Genomic DNA, 6,000 nt, shown 5'->3' with positions numbered 1-6,000 from the left:
TATATTTCAGATAGATACTTTAAAATTGTGTAGTTATTACAACGATTATATTATTATATATGTTATATTATATATATTATATTATTGCATATAACTTCAAGCTCTCTCTATGATCTTAATACAATAATTCTTCTATTCATAACTCCAACAAAAGGAGAGAAGAAAAAGAAACCAATGGGATTAACCTTCATTACCTCTTATATTTCCCTATTTGTCCCCCCTGCCCCCACCCCCACTCCATCCCTGTCTAATTATCGCTATCATAACCCTAATAAAACTCATTTATCTAATATTCCTTATCTTTATTTGTAGAAAGAGAGAGAGAACCCTTTCGTCTCTTTGATCAAACTACTGTCATCTATATTTTGTTATGCACCCGATTAACCCATATGATCCTATCTTATTGCCACCACATTACATATACTATTAATCTTTTTTATCCATTTCCCAGTTCCATTCCGTTTCTCTATATGACATACCCTTTATTAATTTTGTATTTTTTATTATGTTGGAGTTAACGTATACAATTATGCAATGCATTCAATTAGATACATAGACAGTCACGGTGGTATCTCTTTGGGGCCTGAGGCGTAACTTTGGTTTGGTGGTGTGTTGGGGTATCAGTGACAGCCTCTCTACTTCCACTACCCCAGTGTGTCTTAGTGATATTGGCAGTTTGGCCGTCGTTAGGGGGCAGCAGGATAGTTGCCATTTTAGTGGCCTTAACTGGGGCTATAGTGTTGCCACTTTGGTGTATGTAGGTACGTATGAGTGCAAGTATAAGTATAAGTATAAGTGTGCCGGCACCCGGGTCTCGGTGGGGGATGTCTTATGAGATCACTGTAGTTTCACAGTGTGGGTATTAAACGGGACTGTGCTGGGGTAGTGACTATGTGTTCGGGGTCATGTTAACCTGTTCTCTTTGAGGTTATATGTTTGTCCATATATTAGTCCTGTTCACCAGAGGGGGTCCAGTTAAACCCGTTCTTTGTTCGGTCTTTATTCTCTGCAAGTGATCGCGAGCTTGTGGCTCTGGATGTTGGAGTCAGTCTCTTTACTTTAAAACTGGATAGCCTGCTCTGTGGTTTGTCGGCCTCTCTGGGGTCTTCTGTTGTCTCGGGTCTCTTGGTAGGAGGAGAGAGTCCTTGTGTTGGCTGGGTGGGCAACTTTCGCACTCGGAAGGCCGTGGAGATCTGTGGCTTGTCTCCTCTGCCTCCCACGCCCATGGTTGATGTAAGCTTGTGTATGTAGGGCAGGCGCTGTTCATTGGTTACTGTCTCAGGAACTCCCCTGAGACAGAGGTCTTTTCGCCTGTGCCGTGCCTCAATTGTGGTCACTGTGCGCTTTAGCTGCTGCACCTGAGAGGTTAACTTGGCCAGGTGGGTGTCTGTGGCTTGCTGGGTATGTTCCCTGGTTGTCTCACGTCTTTCCAGGGCTTGGAATCTTTGGTGAACCTCCTCTACTTCTGTTTGGACTTTCTTAAGGTCAGTTACCCAGATTGTTCTCAGTTCCGTCAGAAGTCTTTTGTGGAGGGTCCTCTTCTGACTCCGACCGGCAGGACAGGGTGTCTGATCGGGGGCGGGGGGAAGGGAGTCCTCCTCATCCAGCGAGGTCTCTGATGCCTCATGTGCACAGGGAGCCTCAGGCGTCATCTTTTTGGTCTGTGGGTTCGGCGGCCTCTCAAAGGAGATCCTGATATTTGGCTGGCGGGGACCAGCAGACCCGTGAGTCTTCTTGTTTTTTCGCCCCATTGTCTCTGTTGATGGGATAATCGTGTCTTGGGCTGCGTCTCTGTGTTGTTTGTGGCTTATTTTAGCTTCTTTAGCGGATCTCTGGTAGGAGACGTCCACTCTGTTTCGCTGTTGGCCACACCCCGAGAGACCCTTTATGACTTTTTTAAGTAAACATTCTAGTTTATCTCTCCAGTTGTCCCAATATTCTATTTGCTTGTAGCATTTTTTTCTTTCCATTTTTGCTTGCCAAATTACTTGTAATATCACTTTTCTTATAAATGGAGTTTGTACATTTTTCCACTTCCGTGCTATCAGTAATTTAGCTGCTGTAATGATATGTAAAATTAACATAGAATCCTTTATCTTCATTTCTGACTTATTTAAATTTAATAGAATTATTCCCAGCTCCATTGGCAGTTTATTTCCTGTCATAAAGTCAATTATTGTAGTTATATCTTTCCAATAAATATATATGTGTAATAAAGTGCCCTTATCAATGTTGCACCGCCAACATGTATCGGATGTGTTGGGTTTATTTTATTTAAAAGATTCGTTGTTAAGTACCATCTGTTCAAAAGTTTAAACTGCAAATCTGTCAAATTTAAGCAGTGGACGTGTTTATATAATTTATTAAAAGAACTGTTCCAACATTCCTCCTCTATTTGTATATGAAGATCTTTTTCCCTTTTTTCAATTGCTTTAGAAAGTTTATCATGTCTCAACTTATATATAACTTTAACACATTTAGACAGCATATTTTTACAGGTTTTTTTTTTGTTCGACATGTTGAAAAATCCTATCTGTTTTACACTCTCTGTATAAGCTGAGACGAACCCTTTAATTCTTAGGTAGATAAAGCCAGGGCCGGTGCAAGGAATTTTGCCGCCCCCCCCCCCCCCTATCCCCTTAGCGGTCTCTCCTCCCCCCCTCCCCCTCCTTTAGTGGTCTCTCCCTCCCCCACATTCTCCTCAACCCCCCTCCCTGTGTTCTCATCTCCCCCATGTTCTCCTCTCCTTCTCCCCCGTGTTCTCCTCTTCTTCTCCCCCATGTAATCTTCTCTTCTCCACTCCCCCTCCCTCCCTGTAATACTCTCTACCCCTCCCTCCCTGTAATACTCTCTCCCCCCTGTAATACTCTCTCCCCCTCCCTGTAATACTCTCTCCCCCTCCCTCCCTGTAATACTCTCCCCCCCTCCCTCCCTGTAATACTCCCTCTCCCCCCCTCCCTGTAATACTCACCTCCCCTCCCTCCCTGTAAAACTCTCCCCCTCCCTCCCTGTAATACACTCTCTCCCCCCTCCCTCCCTGTAATACAATCTCTCCCCCCTTCCCTCCCTGTATTACACTCTCTCCCCCCTCCCTCCCTGCAATACTCTCTCCCCTTCCCTCCCTGTAATACTCTCCCCCCTCCCTCCCTGTAATACTCCCTCTCCCCCCTCCCTGTAATACTCACCCCCCCCTTCCTCCCTGTAATACTCTCCCCCTCCCTCCCTGTAATACACTCTCTCCTCCCTCCCTCCCTGTAATACAATCTCCCCCCCTCCCTCCCTGTAATACACTCTCTCCCCCCTCCCTCCCTGTAATACACTCTCACCCCCCTCCCTCCCTCCCTGTAATACACTCTCACCCCCTCCCTCCTTGTAATACACTCTCACCCCCTCCCTCCCTCACTGTAATACACTCTTACCCCCCTCCCTCCCTGTGATACACTCCCACCCCCCTCCCTCCCTGTAATACACTCTCACCCCCTCCCTCCCTGTAATACACTCTCACCCCTCCCTCCCTCCCTGTAATACACTCTCACCCCCTCCCTCCCTCCCTGTAATACACTCTCACTCCTTCCCTCCCTGTAATACACTCTCTCCCCCCTCCCTCCCTGTAATACAATCTCTCCCCCCTTCCCTCCCTGTATTACACTCTCTCCCCTTCCCTCCCTGCAATACTCTCTCCCCTTCCCTCCCTGTAATACTCTCCCCCCTCCCTCCCTGTAATACTCCCTCTCCCCCTCCCTGTAATACTCACCCCCCCTTCCTCCCTGTAATACTCTCCCCCTCCCTCCCTGTAATACACTCTCTCCCCCTCCCTCCCTGTAATACAATCTCACCCCCTCTCTCCCTGTAATACACTCTCTCCCCCTCCCTCCCTGTAATACACTCTCACCCCTCTCCCTCCCTGTAATACACTCTCACCCCCCTCCCTCCCTGTAATACACTCTCACCCCCCTCCCTCCCTCCTTGTAATACACTCTCACCCCCTCCCTCCCTCCCTGTAATACACTCTCACCCCCCCTCCCTCCCTGTAATACACTCTCACCCCCTCCCTCCCTCCCTGTAATACACTCTCACCCCCTCCCTCCCTGTAATACACTCTCACCCCCTCCCTCCCTGTAATACACTCTCACCCCCTCCCTCCCTGTAATACACTCTCACCCCCCTCCCTCCCTCCCTCCCTGTAATACACTCTCACCCCCCCTCCCTCCCTGTATTACACTCTCACCCCCTCCCACCCTCCCTGTAATACACTCTCATCCCCCCTCCCTGTAATACACTCTCACCCCCCTCTCTCCCTGTAATAAACTCTCCCCCCTCCCTCCCTGTAATACACTCTCACCCCCCTCCCTCCCTGTAATACACTCTCACCCCCTACCTCCCTCCCTGTAATACACTCTCACCCCCCTCCCTCCCTCCCTGTAATACACTCTCACCCCCTCCCTCCCTGTAATACACTCTCACCCCCTCCCTCCCTGTAATACAATCTCCCCCCCTCCCTCCCTGTAATACACTCTCTCCCCCCTCCCTCCCTGTAATACACTCTCACCCCCTCCCTCCCTCCCTGTAATACACTCTCACCCCCCTCCCTCCTTGTAATACACTCTCACCCCCCTCCCTCCCTCCCTGTAATACACTCTCACCCCCTCCCTCCCTGTAATACACTCTCACCCCCTCCCTCCCTGTAATACACTCTCACCCCTCCCTCCCTGTAATACACTCTCATCCCCTCCCTCCCTCCCTGTAATACACTTTCACCCCCTCCCTCCCTCCCTGTAATACACTCTCACCCCCTCCCTCCCTGTAATACACTCTCACCCCCCTCCCTCCCTCCCTGTAATACACTCTCACCCCCCTCCCTGTAATACACTCTCACCCCCTCCCACCCTCCCTGTAATACACTCTCATCCCCCCTCCCTGTAATACACTCTCACCCCCTCCCTCCCTGTAATAAACTCTCCCCCCTCCCTCCCTGTAATACACTCTCACCCCCTCCCTCCCTCCCTGTAATACACTCTCACCCCCTCCCTCCCTCCCTGTAATACACTCTCACCCCCTCCCTCCCTCCCTGTAATACACTCTCACCCCCCTCCCTCCCTGTAATACACTCTCACCCCCTCCCTCCCTCCCTGTAATACACTCTCACCCCCCTCCCTCCCTGTAATAAACTCTCCCCCCTCCCTCCCTGTAATACACTCTCACCCCCTCCCTCCCTGTAATAAACTCCCCCCCTCCCCTCTTCTCCTCCCCCCCTCCCCTCTTCTCCTCACCTCCCCTTGCCTGTAGCATGGCTGAGCTCCTCTCCGGTCCGCGACCCGGCCGGACTAAGAGGAAGTGCACACAGAGTGTGCGCTACCTCTTAGTCCGGCCGGGTCGCGGACTGCAGAGGAGCTCGGCCACGCTACAGGCAAGGGGAGGTGAGGCAGTGCGGCAGCCGTCTGAGCGCTCTCTACAGAGCGCTCAGGCGGCTGTGGCATTTAAAGGGACGGCGATAGGGGCGCAGGGCGCCCCCTCCTATATGGCGCCCTAGGCGGCTGCCTAGTTCGCCTTATAGGAAGCGCTGGCCCTGGGTAAAGCTATCCTTCAGTAGGATACCAAATTCTTCTCTTTTTTGTTATATCTATTATTATTATTATTATTATTATTTTATTATTTATATAGCACCAACAAATTCCGTAGTGCTGTACAATGGGTGGACTAACAGACACATAATTGAGATCAGACCACTGGACATACAGGAACAGAGGGGGTTGAGGGCCCTGCTCGATGAGCTTACATGCTAGAGGGAGTGGGGTGTAGTGACACAAAGGGTTAGAGTAGGGGAATTAAATAGTTTGTTAGAGAAGGGTTTATTGAGTGCTTGGTATGTCATTTTTGACAGTTGCAGGAAAGGAGTCATGGGGTGGGGGATGAGAAACCTGCTGATAGTGTAATTGATACGCTTTAATGAAGAAGTGAGTTTTCAAAGATTTTTTGAAGGAGTGGAGGCTGGGTGAAAGT

Source organism: Pelobates fuscus, chromosome 12 (genome assembly GCF_036172605.1).
Source record: "Pelobates fuscus isolate aPelFus1 chromosome 12, aPelFus1.pri, whole genome shotgun sequence".
Classification (NCBI taxonomy): domain Eukaryota; kingdom Metazoa; phylum Chordata; class Amphibia; order Anura; family Pelobatidae; genus Pelobates; species Pelobates fuscus.
Note: the sequence above shows the minus strand (reverse complement) of the source record.